The sequence below is a fragment of the Manduca sexta genome, chromosome 14 (assembly GCF_014839805.1).
Source record: "Manduca sexta isolate Smith_Timp_Sample1 chromosome 14, JHU_Msex_v1.0, whole genome shotgun sequence".
In the NCBI taxonomy this organism is placed as follows: Eukaryota; Metazoa; Arthropoda; class Insecta; order Lepidoptera; family Sphingidae; genus Manduca; species Manduca sexta.
Window position 1 is genome coordinate 7,453,203 of NC_051128.1, and position 19,531 is coordinate 7,472,733.

The 19,531-nt window shown below is 36.4% G+C and overlaps 1 protein-coding gene and 1 pseudogene across 2 annotated transcripts in view; both read right to left on the bottom strand.

Moving 5' to 3' along the window:
- Positions 1-19,531, bottom strand: part of LOC115456110 — a 110,943-nt gene that overhangs the window by 82,173 nt on the left and 9,239 nt on the right. The gene's annotated exons all lie outside the window — the stretch shown is intronic.
- Positions 2,081-13,073, bottom strand: LOC119189332 (annotated as a pseudogene).

Here is a 19,531-nt window from a genome sequence, read left to right on the forward strand (position 1 = left end):
TTCATGAATAACAAATATTTTTCACCAAAAATCCCAGTTTTACTTCTGTTTTTTCATTTCGTAGTTATATGCGAATATGGCGAGGGCGTGAGTGTAGTTTCTGACTGAAAATGTGACGTCGCTGCGATACATTTTCTTAGAGTAGTAGAAGTGGCATTAGGGCGCGTAAAATCAAAAAATGATTTTTTATGACGAAGATAAGTAAGTGGTGTTAATTACGAACGCAATGACCAATGACATCAAAATGAACGTGTATGGAAAAATAACATACGTGTATTACGTAGTAAATTGTATTTTATATTCTATGGTTGAAAGTACTATTTTCATTACGTTCTAATTCCTTAAAGGTTAAGTAATATCGTTAATGTTGAGTACTTTTAACCCGTGTGTAGCCATCACATCCAGAATGGTAGCGTGAAACAGAACTAATCAATATTTATTGCTTTACACTTTCCACAGTATCTTTATTTGTGCGTTGTTGACTTGTGTTTCTGGAGAATGCGAGGATGTATTCTTTCAATTAATTTCAATATATTAATTTATTTAAAATTTAAGTACAAAACACTTTTCGTAACACTAACCGAATAAATATTGAGAATTGTTTAAATGATTTCATAGACACAACAAACTAAAGAATGATGTGGGGTAATTGTATACTTAACTTATTTGTGTATTTAACGATTGTATGGATGACACGCAGCGGGGTAGCGAAGAGGTCAACTATCGTGGGATGTCATATTACTCATATAAAGGTAAACACCAATTAATAGTATCAATTATTGCAAATACTTACTACTAGTTACATAATTAAGGAAGCTAGTCCAAATGTTGTCGATGTGATGTAAATGAATGCCATGGAACTATTTATTTAATAAAATTAAGATGCAAAACAGATTACAATCAAAATTAAAGCAAATTGTAAAATATACAAGCATAAAAACTAGATTGTATTCCTAAATATTGCGCCCTTATACTAGTTAATTACTTAAAGTGCGGACTAAGATAAATAGATAACTAGCAATACTTCTGTTTTGATTACTGATATAAGATTTATGTACTGTAAGTGGCGGCCTCACGCGGTGTGGAACGCGAATTAGGTATTTGTTAGAGACGGTGAGACGCCCGGGTATTGCGCGGGCGCTACTGGGCGTTTACAGGACTGACTGAAGTAAAACGCCAAAGTTTTAAAATTCATGTAGAGGTGAGGCTTGGCATATTTAATCGTGATTTCGCGACTTAAAAGGATTTGACGGCTTCGTGGGACATTGCCAAATATATATTTTGTGAATGGAATTTTTCTTTTCGTTGTGGATTCTAGTCCATCAAAATTTGTAAGGAGTTTGCAACGTAGTGCTATTATTATTGGTTATTTACCTTTCAAGTTCCGGTGGAATCGGTCGACACAAGGTGTATTCTCTATCAGTTCCGCCGGAGTTTGCCAACGTATATTAGTTTTTGATATAACAAGAATATCAATGATAAGCACAAGTTTATGGTTTTTAATACATATTTTTTTTCTAGGTGCATTCAGTCAATATTATGTAACCTGTCATACAGTTATTAAGTAAATTACCTGAGATCAATTCTTAGTTTTATTGAATTTACATGAAATACACAAATGACATAAGTATTCTGACACAATTGCATTATTGTTTAGTAAATGATGTATAAGCGGCGATAGTCTAGTTGGGTGTTTAACGGACGGAATGTCCGCAGGTTCAAATGCCAAGTGCACACACCTCTGACTTTTCTAAAAAAAATCATGTGTGGTTTCTTTGTGAATTTATCGTTCGCTTTAACGGCGAAGGAAAACATCGTGAGGAAACCTGCACATCTGAGAAGTTCTCTATAGGAATTTCGAAGGTGTGTCAAGTCTACCAATCCGCACTAGGCCAGCGTGGTGGACTAAGGCCTAATCCCTCTCAATAGTAGAGGAGGCCCGTGGTCAGCAGTGGGCAAGTATATAATAAAGGGCTGTTATTATTAGTAAATGAAACCATTAACCATAAAATCTATTTATATATCATAATAATACACATAGTCATCATAAAATTAATTCGCTCCAAATTTTTGGGGGACAAAGTGGCCCTAAAATATTGATAAGTAATGAACACACACAGATAAATAATGAATTAAAGTAATTGCTTAAAGCAGCGATTTGACCTTCAAAGCGCCAATCATCGCATCGGCTATGGCATCAGCCACTTCGATGGTAGAGTTAACACCCAGCAGACCTATGCGTAGTGCTTTACCCACAGTTGGACCCAAACCGGCGAAAATTAGTATGTTGTATCTGAAATTTAACAGTGTTTTAAATTCAATGAATACCAAATTTATTTATGTCAAATGCATTTTTATATTGCTATGGCAGTGATTCCACAGCAACTGATCGCGTTGACTTACAAGTTTGATTTTTTATAGTTGAGAGAGCCCGTGGACCCGGGTATTTGATATAAATTTCAACTTGATACCAATACGCGTTCTTCAAAAAACGGTTTTGACAGACGGACAACTGTGATCCTATAATTGTTAGTTTTAAGGTACGAAACCCTAAAAGATATTAGCCCAAACCACTTACGTATACCACTACAGCGGGTTTTATATCTTGTACACCGCGGTGGTTACTCCAGGGAAGATTAGTATATTTTAGCAGGAGTTGTAGGATTACGAATATTTTTTTTGAATTAGTAGTTACTCCACAGTCTTGTCTCTTCGCTGCTCAAATTATTTGAGAAAGCGCAGAGTGAGAAAAACAATGATTAGTTAAAACACTGATTGACCTTTGTTAGGAAGGTAAGTCAGATCCTTGGTGAAGCAGCGATAGCGTAGTTGAGAGTGGAACGGATTGCCAAGACGATTGTTTGCATGTTCAAAACCCAAGGGCACGCACGTCTAACTTTTACAAGGTTATGTCTTTATTATATGTGAATTATCGCTTGCTTTAACAGTAAAGGAAATTGTGATCACACCTGGGTAGTTCTGGGTAAGAATTTTGAAGGTAGGTGTAGTCTACTTATTCGCACTGGGCTAGCGTGGTGGACTAAGGCTCAATCCCACTCAGTAATAGTGGACGACCGTGCCCAACAGCGAGACTGTATATTATAATACAGGACTCATATTACAAGTTTAGATTAATTCCATACTTACTTATCTCTAATATATTTGTAGAATTTCACGTAGTCGTAATCATTTGGCAGCACTATTGTGGTAACAGTGGCTAAGCGATCTTCAGGTTTGGGTACAAGAAACTGGAATGACGTTTGCTGGATCCGTCTGTGGAAATGAGCTGTGGTGGCGGCGTGGCGTGCCCATGACTTGGGTAGGGTTTCCTTGGCGATTTCTCGAAGACATTGACGGAGCGCCCAGAGAAGTGGAGGGCTCAGTGTGTAATGATACCTGGAATGGTTAATTATGTTAGAGAAATTTACAACTACTTGATTTTTTATAGGTATAGTTCATTCATAATATATTATGAGGTATTGCGTCGATTACTTCCATATTCTTTATAAGTATTTACTTCGATATTTGAAAAGTACGTGCATGTAGTTTTACAGGTATATGAATTAATGTTTTTTACATTTACTAAAATAGCTCATTATAGGAATCGTTTTGGTGCAAGGCCCGTCTTTTGACGTTTGGTACATCGTAAATTAAATTTAGTACATTTGTATGAGGTACCAAGCTTGGACAAGAGCTTAAAATTGGTACTTATTCCGTATTCTCTTTTCATGACGTAACGAGTCATTTGAGATACGAGAGAGAAGCTAGTTGCGTGGTTTGTCATAGATAACAACCACGTAGTCCACCAGATAGTGATCAGATAGACACATAGATAGGGGATTATATAACGTTAAACTTCTAAATTAGAACATTTTATAATTTACGAATTAAATAAAAGAGTTAGTAATACAAACTGTCTTGTGTTGCCGTAACAGTTCCACTGCTGGGCCAACAATTTCGCGTCAAAATAGAACGGCGGTTCATGTTTTCTGTTATTAATTTTGTCTCTGAAAACATAAATTATATGTTTTGTTGAATATTTTATTAGATGGTAGGTCACGTAAGCAAGAGTTCAGCTAGATAGGTATAACAGCAAAATGTATTTGTTTAACCAAGCATTGTTAGTGTTGTTATATTCCGGTGAGACATTTTAGCGTATTGATAGCTAACGTCTCGGAATGATGAGCTCGGTGCAATTCTACGCAATTTGCAATTCAACCTTTGGTGTTGGTATTGTTTATGGCGAGTCTTATCGCTTTATTATCAGCCTCATTAGAATGTCCCAAAAGTACCTAGTAAGTCGATATTATTTAATTTTGATGTTTGTAATTGATCTAGAGACCAATGCGTCATATATGTGTTAGTCGTTCAAACAATCTTAATAAAATGAAACGGAGTCGCGTCGTGTTTTTTTGCCATATTTTACGCACAGAAGTGTACGTAAGCGGCTTGCTAGTTCTATCAATCGTTTGAGTAAAAAAAACTAGGTTTTGTTTGCAGTTCCGGTCGCGTGAAAAAGTGTTTCCGAGATAAATATTTTCCCGGGATAAAAAGAAGCCTATAGAAGCTTCCTATTTGTGATCAAATTTACAAAATCGGTTCAGTAGAGTCTGAGATTAGCGCGTACGAACAAACAAACAAACATCAGTTTTATATACTAATACAGATGTGCAAGGTACACTGAATTATTTAATAGGTCTTTTTATTTTAATATACCGTTTGTCTGGCCCACTTTGTATATACTATATTATTAAATTGGTAGAGAAACTGATAATGGAATTTGGCTAAATTGCAGAGGTTTTGCGATTGAGTATAAAGTCAATCTTTTGGCAGAATAATTCATGGAATTGTTATTAGATTAATCGAAATTGATTGAAAGTACTACGTATCGTGGGAATTATAGCCCGAGGAGATAAAACGTATGTGTGTACGAATATCTGTGAGGCTACTTTTAAAAAGACTTGCGAGGCGATTGTTGCCATTACACCTACATTGTATAAATGCTATAAATACCACCCACACATAGCACACCTTTATCCCCAAAGCTGTAAGTAGAGGTGGAACGAGGCACCCAAATTTCTGTCCCATGATATGATAGGGGATAAGTCTATTGTCATAGGCTTGCAATGAGTGCTATAGTTTCGAAATATTAAATTAAGCGAAAGTTGTATGACCTATTTACTTAAAATACTCACACAGCGAACTGGCTAAAAGCAACGGGACTTATGCCGGCTGGTCCACTCATAGCTTTTTGAGTGGATGTATATACTGCGTCTATACCCCAGTCATCCATGAAGAACGGCTCACCAGCAATTGAGACTACTGTATCTACTAGCAGGAATGCTCCGTGCCTAAAAAATATAAAAAAAAAGTAATTAAATTGTTCTTTCCAGTGTCAGTATTTCTAGCGCAATCGAATAGTTTCTCTTTTATTTTGTGGGGACACATCAATGGCGTTTCTTTGGAACTTTGGAGTGATTCTATCTACTTAATTATATCACATTATCTTAAATAGTTAGAGATGAAAGTTGTTAAAGAATTTTGCAATTTGTTTATATCAATGAATCATGTTTTATATAATAATAATAATATATAATAATAATAATAATTATAAATAAAATAAACTAAATTGCTTTATTCATCACGTAGGCGGACATAGTTGCACTTATGATAAGACAAGGTACATAAGAATTAAATTAATACTTAGATTAAGTCGCTTATATAAACTAAGGATAATTTATATTCGACATGAAATAAATGAAAGTCTAAAAGGTAAACGAAGAAGCCAGCTCGGGCTGGCATGAAAGATGAAATAAAATGATGTAAATAATCTTAATAAACTAAATTAAACGGCCTAAACATTAAAATTAACTTAATTAAAAACCACTCAAAAACAAAAAAATATTTCATATAGCAGGTATATACTGGACACCAATTTTGGAGTCGGTGCCTAATTAAAATTGCTAGATAAGCTAGATAAATTTATCAATGCAACAAAATGATCGGTCAGTCGTCTTTCACAAATTGAGAAATCAACGAGTACAATAAAATATGTCATGGAGATTGTCTGTTATCTATAATGTCAATATTATAGAAAGGTACACATGAGGCGTTTTATGTAATTCATTTCTAATATTGGCGTTAATATAGGGTTGAACAGGGTGTGCAGGACTGTTTTTCCAAACCGTGTGATCATCGAGTTAGTCCTTTACATTTTAATACCCCTTGGACATTAACTCGCGCTTAACATGACACTTAAATTTGTGGTCGGGCAGATTGGTTATATCGGAGGGAATTTTATTATAAAATGTAATGCAATTCGCTAGATAAGATTTATTCGTTTTACAGAGCCTGAAATTTGGAACAACTAGTTTATTCTTATTTCTAGTGTTCAGACAATGCAAGTCATTGTTTTTCATAAAAGTTCCTAGGTTTTTGCGGACATACATAATATTCTGAAAAATATTTTCATCTGACAAAGTCAGTATATTCACCTTCTTAAACAATTCTCTAAGTGAATCGCGAGAGCGAAGATTATAAAAGGTACGAATCGCTCGTTTATGTAAAATAAAAATGGTCTGCAGATCTACTGCAGAACCCCACAGAAGAATGCAATAGAACATAATGCTGTGGAAGTAAATAAAATAACCTTGCCGTAGCCACGTACTTTAAATTTTTGAATAGCAAAGACTACAGAACTAATTTTACTCGAAATTCTTTGAATGTGGGGTCCCCATTGCAATTTGCTATCGGCAGAAACCACAAAGAAGACTATTATAGAGATTACTAATTCTATTTTTTCCCGTCTAAATCAATATTAGGTTAATTAATCTTGTTCAGTAACGAAAATCGGACACATTTAGTTTATGACGGACGCTTTTAAAAGTAGATTATTGGTATAAAACCAGTCAGAAATTAATTCAAGTGCCTTATTTGGCTCTATAAAATTGTTTAATAAAGAAGTGTCGTCAGCAAATAATACAAGTTCAGCCATTTTGTTAATCATGTAGGGTAGGTCATTGATATAAACTAAAAATAAAAATGGTCCCAAAGGACCCAAAAATCCTGGGGAACCCCAATCCCAACTGTGAACCCTGCAGACTAGACGTAGTTGATAAATCCTTTTAGTTTCCGACCAGATAAATATGAAGATATTAGTTTATGTCCTATTCCCCTGATGCCATAATTGTGGAGATTTAAAATGAGCGTTCCATGATCAACGCAATCAAACGCCTTGGAAAGATCGTAAAATAAGAATAGGCCTATAATTGGAGGAGGTGTTGGAGTAACCAGCTTTAAAAATTGGTACTACTTTATTAATCTTCATAAGATCAGGTAATATGCTGTCTCTTAAGCAGCAGTTAAAAATATCAGAAAGGATTGGGGCAATGTTAACTACTACTAACCACAACGCCTTAACAGACAGACCCCAAAGATTTTCAGTGATCTTTATGTCTAGGCTCTGCTTGCTTGCAATGCTTTTATAACCTCATAATGCAAACATAATCATCTCATAATGCTCAATAAAATAAATGTAAATTTTGTTTGAAGAATAACTCAGCTGCTTTTGGTAAGGATGGCAGACATTTTGTCGTCTCAAATGGTATGTTATTGAAAAAAAAAATGGAATTAATTAGCCACAATTTTTTTTTCTTTCTTATTTAAATTCTTTGAGTACCGTCGTTAATTATGGAGGGTGAAGGATTTTAACCTCGCGTAAGAGATTTTTTTTAATGGATAGTATCGGGATTAATAATATTTTTTTAAGTTTACACTTATGCACGGGTCTTACTAAAACAGAATAGACTGCAAATAAATTGTACTTGCCTATGACAAATTTCCCCCAATCCTTTGAGGTTTTGAACGGTGCCTGTAGATGAATCCCCATGAGTTATAAATAAAGCAGTTGGTTTATGTTTATTCAATGCTGCTTCCAGTGTGTCGTGGCTAAAAGTCGCATTGAATGGTGCGCTGATGATAATAGTTTTTATTCCTGTAAAAATAGGTTAAAGTTCGTTTTAGGTGGTTAGTGAGTATGGGCCGACGCATATAAGGCGGAGCGCAGTGCAGATAATTTTTTACTGTCAAACTATTATCGACATTGTCTTCATTGAAATAATATTTAAAATCCATTAACACAATAATGTAATGCAATATTGTGATGCGTAAAAAACTATAAAAACATAAAACCAAACAATATTATGTTATTTTTAATTTTAGAAATCTCTTTTACCGTATCTGGTGGCTACTATGTGTGCCCTTTGGTCCCAAATGCCCCTACTAGCTATGAGAAGAACTTCGTTTGGTCCCAAAGGTTAGAGATGATGGTTTCCATTCCACTATGGCCGGATCCGCCAACCGCGTACACCAGCTTATTGCGTGTCTGGAATAGGTACTGAAGACCAGCACGGATATCGTCGATAACCTGCAGATAGATGATACATGTCATTTGAGTATAAAATTAATAAGCAGAGGTACATTTGCACCAGTGGGTTATTACATGTCTTTTCCAAATTGAGAGACTAACATTAAAGCAATGGACTTCCAAAGGCTGAAGATGAAGAAGAATGTGAATGAGGTATTTAATAATAAATATTATATTAAAAATATTATTATATTGAACATTCAAAGGTTAGAGAGCCATTGGATACATCTGTATGTATAAAGTTACGTGTTTCTTCTCAGGGGATCTCGAGATTTGGGTTTGCATTTGATTTTGGAACTGTTGTAGGTAATGTTTTCGGGCAGAATTTGAAAAAGTGTTGAACGTTAGTAATATCTTAGACGTGAATGAATCTATATAATTTTCTTTTCTGAATAAAAATTCTATGTTTAAGTTAAGTGTCCTTATTTCATAAGGCCATTGACTAATCCACACATAACATTATTAAAATAGTTTAATAAAGCTGTGTACTTACATTGTAATATTCATCGCACAAGGGTGTAATAACGGGTTTGGCAAGAGCTTCAGATACAGATGGCCACAAATCACAGGGCCCTGATCCACACAAGAGCGGCTTGGTAAAACTACGATCTTCTATATTTGGAGCTGATACTGTTAATTCATAAGTTGCCATTTTAGACTTGATTTATTCTAAAATAAAAATTATAATTAGAAATAAACAAATTTTTCGCACTGAAACGACATCATTAAACTCCACTGCTTCATTGCTGCCAAATTTTTCCGAGTGTTACATATTGGCTGGTAGCACGGGTAATGTGACAGCAGTCATTTTACTAGGCCACAATACATGCAACCGATAAAGAACATAGCTCTCATTTGCATTTAGATGTAATATCCGTGCATGGGCCAGAAGCAAAAAAAGTGTCAAGTGAAATTAACCCGCACTTTGTAGCCGATATTTCAATCAATTAATCGTAAAGTTTGGTTACCGGAATCAGGTTAATATTTAGATTTAGTGTTAATAGGGTGCTTGTAAATTTGATACAATTTTCTGGTGTTATCGGATGACACATTTGATAAGTGCGACCAGCCCGGGGCACGCGCCCCTTGCCAACCTTATATCTGTTCGACGTGTTATCGTTCAATGGTAACCTGCGGTTTAGCAGCTGTTTTTATTCAAGCTTTAATATAGATTAAAAAATAATCATGCTAAGTACAGTGAGATAACCAAGGTCAAGATTCCATTTAACTCTGCACGAGACGGAGTGATAGCTGGTTTCGGTGCCAGATTGGGGTTATATAAGATTGAAACGTGGGTCGAAGATTGAACGAGCGTAATGTTGTCTCGACCAGAGCCAGCTTTACCTATTGTGCAGAGTGTGCGGTACACACGAGCGTTATTTGAGAGCGCAAGTGTCGCAAGCGACGCATGTCTCTTGGAACGTGTGGCGAGCGGCGCTCAGGACCCCCTAACACACTGCGCCCGTGTGTAGCGCACACCCTGCACAATAGGTAAAGCTGGCTCTGATCGAGACAACATTGCGCTCGTTCGATCTCCGTCCCACGTTTCAATCTTATCTTTACACAATAACTTTTGATTATACTTAGTCTGGCCATAAATACTGTTACACTTAATTATAAAAAAATATTACATTTGAATTTCGAATCTGTCATTTTTATACGATTGTTCATTGTGTTTTCTCATTTTGGCGCCAATACATTGTAAAATATTTTGCGATATTAAAATGGTGTGGGGTGATAAAGAGAACCGAATCGCTGTGATAGCATTACACAAAGTAGGTATGGAGCCAAATGCAATTTTTAAAACTCTCCATACACTTGGTATTAGTAAAATGTTTGTGTACCGGGCTATTAATAGGTACAATGAGACCTCCTCTGTTTGTGACAGAAAAGATCTGGCCGTCCACGTAGTGTTCGTACGAAAAAGGTGGTCAAAGCAGTAAGGGAAAGAATTCGAAGAAATCCTGTCCGAAAGCAAAAGATTTTATCTCGGGAAATGAAGATAGCACCTAGAACCATGTCGCGTATTTTAAAAGATGACTTAGGACTTGCAGCCTATAAGAGACGCACTGGCCATTTCTTAACTGATAATTTAAAGAAGAATAGGGTGGTAAAATCGAAACAACTACTGAAGCGGTACGCAAAGGGAGGTCACAGAAAAATTTTGTTTACGGATGAGAAAATTTTTACAATTGAGCAACATTTTAACAAACAAAATGACCGTATTTATGCTCAAAGCTCTAAGGAAGCTTCCCAATTAGTCGACAGAGTGCAACGTGGACATTATCCGACTTCAGTGATGGTTTGGTGGGGTGTTAGCTATGAAGGAGTGACTGAGCCATATTTTTGTGAAAAGGTATCAAAACATCGGCACAAGTGTATCAAGATACCATTCTTGAGAAGGTAGTTAAGCCCCTTAACATCACCATGTTCAATAACCAAGTATGGTCCTTCCAGCAAGACTCGGCGCCGGGTCATAAAGCTCGGTCCACGCAGTCTTGGTTGGAATCGAACGTTTCGGACTTCATCAGAGCTGAAGACTGGCCGTCGTCTAGTCCCGATCTTAATCCGCTGGATTATGATTTGTGGTCAGTTTTAGAGAGTACAGCTTGCTCTAAACGCCATGATAATTTGGAGTCCCTAAAACAATCTATACGATTGGCAGTGAAGAATTTTCCCATGGAAAGAGTGCGTGCTTCTATTGATAACTGGCCTCATCGTTTAAAGGACTGTATTGCAGCCAATGGAGACCACTTCGAATAAGCTTTTTATATTTTTAATTGTTTTATATTTATGTATTAAACTGACACACTGTAAAAGTAATAAATGTTATTTGCAGTTAACAATTTTCTTTTTTCTTTATTACAATATTTATGGCAAGACTAGGTATATTATCAAATTTATTAAAGATGACAAATAATTGTACCAAGTTTCGTTAAAATCCGTCGAGTAGTTTTTGTTTCTATAACGGTTAGACAGACAGACAGACAGACAGATAAAAATTTTACTAATTGCATTTTTGGCATCAGTATCGATCCCTAATCACCCCCTGATAGTTATTTTGGAAATATATTTCATGTACAGAATTGACCTCTCTACAGATTTATTATAAGTATAGATTACATTGGCGCAGTATCGCATCGCTCTCATTTAGGCGTATGCTGGCACCTGTTTTGATTAGTGCGAAAACGCTGCGACAGTCATTGCGAACTCGGCTGTTCACTGCAGATTTAGAACCCAAGATGGATACCAGAGATGATTTTTCGCGTATCAGACAGATTTATCGCTTGATAGACGACCACGATTTTCGTTTTTGCCCTGTAGACAGAGTGATCGGCGTTACGGAGATTTGATATACCTACGTGTTCCACCCACTTGAAATGAATTAAAACAATCCAAATACTATTCAATTATTTTAGATTTCACTCTAGATATTACAACCGCAGAATAAATATCGCTTGTCGTACGTTACGTTCTATTAAATGCAAGCAATAGTTTAATTGACAGATTTGGGTAGGTTGCTTTGTCGCCGTGTACATATTGCTTCCCGATATCATTAAAAAACCGGCCAAGAGCGACTCGGACGCGCACCGAGGGTTCCGTACAAAAGTTTACCCATCACGACAATCGAGTCATAGTTATGGTATTTTTACTGCAAAATGAAATCCATAACATTACAATATCGAAAGCTGGAGAAGCATAAATTAAAGACAAAGGTCTAAAAATTTAAGATGTTCGGAATTTTTCCTTTATATGTGCTTTATGCCAAATGTCAAGATCTTAGGATGACGGGAAGTACTCTTTACGTTTTGATTCCCTTGCGAGTAGTTGCGATTTGAAAATATGCGGCTTAATTTGCTGTTTCTTTTGATTGCGTTGACATAGAAGTTTGATTTTGTTACAGCTTAAAGGTATTATAGACCTGAGTACTTGATATGAATTTCAATTTAATATTTCCTCGCGTTCCTGACAGAAAGGACCTTGACAGACGGACGGACAGACGGACAACAAAGTGATCCTATAAGGGTTCCGTTTTTTCCTTTCGAGGTACGGAACCTTAAAAATTAAACTATTTGCACGCGGAATCTTGTTTAGTGGTTAAACTATAACTGTAAGTACATATTATATTTTGATTGCCCGTCTCCTAGGGGGCGCCAAGTAATTGGTGGCACACGAGCGACACATGGGCTAGAGCCGCCTCTGGTCTCGACAAATTGATTCGGTTCCCATCGCGACTGTCTGCGCGATCCCGGTTTCCCAGAGGACAAAGCGACGTGGCGATGTAGACGGACGAGCGGGACGAGCCGGCGCGCGGCGATCCGCCGGGACCCGGCCCGGCTCGCGCTCGCAAATTCACTTTCACGACACTAGTATCATCTTTGTGTCGGATCAACCGTGAAACGGAACTAGTAAATATTTATTGTTTTACACTTTCCACTGTACCTCTATTTGTTCGTTGCTGACTTGCGTTTCTGGAGAATACGAGGATGTATTTCCCTCAATTATTTTCAATATCTTAATTTATTTAAAATTTAAGTACATAACATTTTTTGTGCAACTAACTAAATAATTGTTCAAATAATTTTACAGACTGCTTCTTCAACGAAGATACTGTATTTTTGAACAAGAAACTACCGAATGATGTGGGGTAATTATATACTAAACTTATCTGTGTATTTACCGATTATATAGATGACACGTAGCAGGATATCGAAGAGGTCATCTGTCGTGTGATGTAATATTGCTCATATAAATGTAAAAAACAATTAGCAGTTTCAATTATCGCATATACTTATACCATGCTTGCCTACAATTGTATTTTATGGCGCATTTTGCAATGCTTTAGCAACTGTATTTCATTATATAACTCATAGATGCCCAAATAATTTTTCCTTAAAATATTCAGATGTTATCAGCTTATTTTAAATAGTTGCCGTGACTAGACTTCCGTTTCGCCTTATTTGACGGGACGCGTTTTGTACCTCGGTATGCGCGAGTTATAACTTATACGAATTTGAGGGTTTTGATAGGTATCCATTTTAGATGAAACTAGCCCTAAAATCTTAAATTGTAAGTATTTAAAACGGTTTTAATACAACATTAAACATGCTTAAACTGTTATTGTGCAACGATCAACGCGGAGGGATTAATTGCGCTCGTCATGCTGTCGTTCATGCTAAGGGCATTCTTCAGTATGCAAGAGCTTGTAATAATAATAATATTGACGAGATTCCTCACTTTGAATCCCTATACGCTGGTGGCTTGGGTCTTGGAGCTTCGCCATCAGAGGGTGATTCATTTTTATTTTTATAGTAACAGCCCTGTATTAAGTATATATTGTTGCTGGGCACGGGTCTTCTCTACTAAGAGGGATTAGGCGTTAATATACCACGTTGACCTAATGCGTATAGACATACTTCATAGACCCGCAAAATTCCTATACAGAACTTCTCAGGTATGTAGATTTCCTCATGGTGTTTTTTTTTCAGCGTTAACACAAAAGATAATTCACAAAGAATACACACATCAATTTTGAAAAGTTAGAGGTGTGTGCACTTGGGATTTGAACCTGCGGACATTCGTCTTGGCGGTCCGTTCCACACCCAACCAGGCTATCGCCGCTATTAGTAGTGGTATTAGGGCACGTAAAATTAAAATTACATTTTATTGATATTCATATGTTCAAAATTTGCACGTTTTTATTTTACAGTTACGGTTCGAGTAACTTATTGTAAAGTGTTATTTTTCAAGAAGACAAGTATGGGGTTTCTTACTAACGCAATGTCAAAATGATCCTGTATAAAAACTGTACATTAAGTTCAGTAAACTGTATTATGTATTCTATGGTTTAAAGTACTAATTTCATTGCGTTTCTATTCCCAAAACGTTAAGTAATATCGCTAATGTTGAGTACTTTAAACCAGTATGTAGCCAACCCATTCAGAGTGGTAGATCTCAACTGACAGTAATCCGTCGCAGGTCGCCGCTCCGTCTGGCCATCTGATACGCCTGACTTCATTCTCGACGTATTCGCAGGAGTTCCAAATATCTTTCCATTATGAAAATCTTCTTGAAACCCTGTCTAACTTAGTTTCACATTGGTAAGAAGAGATATTGATATATATTATTTTATTTTTTTTATTTTAAAAAGAATAAAACTGTTTTATATTTATTTATTTATGTCATCAGTACATATATATTCCACAGTCTTATACACTTATACTTAGGCTTAATAACTATTACTCCTACTAGTAATATGTATGTAATATGTTGTTGTGTAATTAATTTGTAAAATTTATGACTTGTATAATAATTATTAAATATTAGTTATATGTAAGTACTAGCTTCCGCTCGCAGCTTCGCCCGCGTGGATTTCGGACTTCAAAAATGGAGCCGGTTGCGAACTTTCGAGAATGTTCGTTTTACAAAGCTACTCGCTAGGTGATTCGCTAGCCTCTAGGTGCCAAGCAAGCCTATATATATACAAGCAACCTTATATATATACAAAAATAATCCTTATAGCATGATTCAGTATTCACGCATGATGGCTTATTATTAGCGTATTTCATGTATAACTTTGGTGTTTCTATACCGATTTCTATGATTGTTTTTTATGGAATATTTAATAATGTTAACTTTTTTAATTAGGGATGAGTGAGAGTGTTATAAACGTAAGTATTTTTACATAATTTTAAGGAGAACATTTCCGTCATACATGATTTCTGTGTAGCTTTAACCATTAAGGTTGCACACGCGACGGAAGCTTAAAAAATGGAGTAACTTCTCCCGTTTTCCCAACATTTCCCTTCACTGCTCTGCTTCTATTAATTGTAGCGTGATGAAAAGTATACTATAAGCCAGCCAGCCACTCCAGCACAGGAGTATGACAAATAATTGTACCAAGTTTCGTTAAAATCCGTCGAGTAGTTTTTGTTTCTATAACGGTTATACAGACAGACAAAAATGTTACTAATTGCATTTTTGGCATCAGTATCGATCCCTAATCACCCCCTGATAGTTATTTTGGAAATATATTTCATGTACAGAATTGACCTCTCTACAGATTTATTATAAGTATAGATAACAAAACCATACATTACTCCTGACATGCGCCTATTAAAGATGTGCACCTTACTTAAGAAAATTATAAACTTAACCTAATGGCAGGTAACAGGAATGCCCGCCCTGTGGAATGGGGGCGTTTGAAGAATTCCACCACGGTATCCCCTTCCTGTCGTAAGAGGCGACTAATAGGGGCCACGAAGGCGGTCGTCGGCGGGCAGCAGGGGGCTGTCCGCCCTAGTGTATTTTTGGGCATCCTTGCACATTTTTCGGTTGACCCCGGGATGGACGGCAGTGTGTAGTTGGCCTCATGCTGCCGTAGACGCCGAGGGCGTCCTTTGGTGCGTGGGGCATCTGAGACCCCCCCCCTCCCCATAGGAGACGGGCTACAAGGGGGCACCGCGCAGGGGCGGCTGCGGACGAATACTTAGACACTTCCGTCAGAGGAAGCCCGCAGTCGTCCCTAATGCGCCGAAGAGGGCCACCGCGGAGTTTTAGCTGGTAGGCCGTGCATAGGTTAGCTGTATATACCGCTCAGTCGCCCCCCACGAAGGCTGGGCGGTAGTAATAAGGGACTTTCTCCGCGAAACCAAAACAAAAAAAAAAAAGGTAACAGGTATGCAATGTAAATATTATAAATTGCGATCAAACGGAACTTCTATATGTGTTTTGTTCAGACCGTATAAATCTTTAGAGAATTAGGTACATCCAATCAAATTAACCGGCGATAGCCTAGTTGGGAATGGCACGGACTGCCGACACGAATATCCGCAGATTCAAAACCCAAGGGTACGCACCTCTGACTTTTCTAAAGTTGCGTGAGTGTTCTCTGTGAATTAACGCTTGCTTTAACCGCGAAGGAAAACATTGTGAGGAAACCGTATACCTGAGAAGTTCTCTTTAGAAATTTTGAGGATATGTAAGTCTGACAATCCGCACTAGGCCAGCGTGGTGGAATAAGGCCGAGTCCCTCTTAGTGGTAGAGGAAGTCTGTGCCCAGCAGTCGGACAGTATATAATACATGGCTGATAATATTTATAGTCAAACCATGATAGAAGTGCAATTATCTATCTTTACGCCGTCTTAATTAATTAGGTTGGTAAGTCAGTCTAAGTCATCATAGACAGAAGAAATATAACACGTTTTTGAGATTAAAAACACAGCATTTCAGTTAAGGCAATGATAATTTTGTCGCAATAATCGGGTAAAATATAGTTAAAACTTTTCAACTTGTTAGTTAACGTGTAGGTGAAGTCGTGTAAGTTCCTTAGTAATTCCCGACGAGTAAACGTCGCCGACAAAGATTTTGCGTTTTAGTTTTATGAGTTACTTGTGCCAGTTTTAATTAAATAACTCCCGTCATTACTGATGAAACAATTTACATTTGCGTCGTAAAATCTAGAATTTGATTTTCGAACGCGTTTTACGATCGCGTTTCGTGTTATGGTAATTATTTAGTTTTAATACTTTGAAGTCTTTGTTTTCTACGTAGATTTGGGTAGTGAGTGTAATGTGGAAATATATTATTTAATGAATTCAATTAAAATTAAAAAAAAACATTTTTACTGGTATATAATTATCAGTTAATGGCGACTACTTTATAACTTAAACATGCACGATTTGAACTAGAATTATTTTCATCATTTAAACAAAATGAGTCCGTAATTAATTAAACATAAAAACTTAAATAGCACAGCTAATAAAGTACGTATAAAGTTCAATTATTTATCAATGAGCGTTAATTAACACGCCCTCCACATCTAATTGAACGACATTGCCGGTAGAGACGGGAACATTGGTACTATTTTATTTTCGGAGACCAGTTTCTAAGTTTGATCTTTTTCCCCGAAAATAACGAACATTAGACAATAAAACGATCGCCCTGGAGGCGTGAGTACAAATCCAATTATATCCCGCGGCGCCGCCTGGCAGTGTGTAATTGATTTATTTGCTCGTTTCTTGCATTTACTACCTCCAATACAAACACCGACACATTTCTTAGTTAGTAGTGACCGACCGAAGTTCCGTTTTCGGTTTCAGTTTCGTAGAGTTTCGGTTTCGACAGAAAATTCCCGAAATTGTAAATATAACAGAAACTTTAGTCATAAGTTTTCATCGCGTAAGTCATCATCATCATCAGCCCTGCATTATACACTGTTCCACTGTTGGCTATGGGCCGCCTCTACTACTACTAGAGGGTTTAGGTCTTAGTTCACCATGCTGGCCTAGTGCGGATTGGCAGACTTCACACACTCTCGAAAATCCTCTAGAGAACTTCTCAGTTATGCAGGTTTCCTCACGATGTTTTCCTTCATCGTTAAAGCAAGCGATAATTCACAAAGATTACACACATAATTTTTTAGAAAAGTCAGAGGTGTGTGTCCTTGGGATTTCAACCTGCGGACATTCGCCTCGGCAGTCCGTTCCACAACCAACTAAGCTATCGCCGCTTATTTGCGTAAATAATTTGGTGGAAATAAAAAAAAAACGCAACCCTGTAGATATTTAAAATAAACCAATAATTATTTGTTTATAATATAATTTATGTCTACACCCATATTTTCATCCCATATTTAAAAATATAATATTAAAATTGATAGTTTTTTTTAAGATAAACTAAACTTACTTTGTTGTTTCGTTTATGGCGGCAACTTGTAGTTTAACAAAAAATATCAAATATAATTTAAAAGTACAAAAAATAAATTATTTAAAAATGCCATAAATAGCATATCACTCTCATAACTACTTTTTCACTTCCTTTATGCATTCCAGAAGACCGAAATTCGATTTCGCTTCAAGTTTCGTTCGCACACTATTAGTTAATGTATCGAGTAATAATATCGATTCCGGGAAAGTTAGATGACGTCTCTTTTGTAATTTTTGATGTCAGTTGGTTTTTCATGAGCCTATCTTATTTATAGGGTTATGGCATCATTTACTATGTAGGTCGATGTTTCTGAGAATATATTCAGAAATCCAAAGACCTCTATATGTATATAAAATCCCTTTAAGACTTCAAGAAAAATATTATAATTTGCCAGTTATTGAAAATGATTTATATAAGCCATTTACAGTTGAAGTTATATATTTTTAGACTTGCGTCTTTTATTGATCACGCCCACCGAGTGGACACGGTGACGTCGGTAGGTTGCTCGGCGTGGCGTATTTAAGAACGCATTTAAGGGGCTTTACGTCGGACAGTGACGGATTGTTACTCCTCTTGCGGCTGACCGTCCCTTGAATGGCCCTTATAAATTGATTCGCTCTGATCCAATTATTCATTTTTTAAAACCTTTTCGTTGATCCTTTGAGCGTAATTGGTGATCATTCAAGTATGAATGGAGGATATTCTAAAGATTTTAGTATGGATTTGAAAGGTTGCCGATATTCGTCTTTCAATATATGATTAAGATGACCATGTTGTTATAATAAGTTTGGGTAGAAATACGGAATATTAACATGTTAAAGTACTTCAGTTGCTTAGATATTCAATTAATTTATACCTAGTAAAAAGCAGAAATCTTTATAGAGTTCCTTTATATAGACTAGTTCTTGCTCGCGCCTTTATACGCTTGAAGAGCCTTTCCAATTATACATTATACAAGTCTATAAAACACGACGCGACACCGGCACCATCTATTTAAAAATCAAATATTTCCTACGGGAGCGAATTATTAGCAAAAAACTAGACTATATGTTAATCCAGGACATGTTCTATTCGTGTGGCAGATTTCATTTATATTTGCCGCTATGGATCCGTAGTTATTTAGAGACTTTTGAAACTGGAAAGGCTATTAATGCTGGCGAAACCGCGAGCAACTTGTAGTTATATATAAAAATCACAGTCCAAACCTACATCACAAAACATTTGTATATGGAACAATGGCTTGTCTATTTAGTATGATTTTGGATACACGCGTGGTACTTATAAAATCGTAAGTACACCGATTAATTTTATTATTTAAATATTAAACATAATTCAAAACAATTAAAACCGAATGTATTTTACGCATTATTTATTAATTATTTTCCTATATATTTATG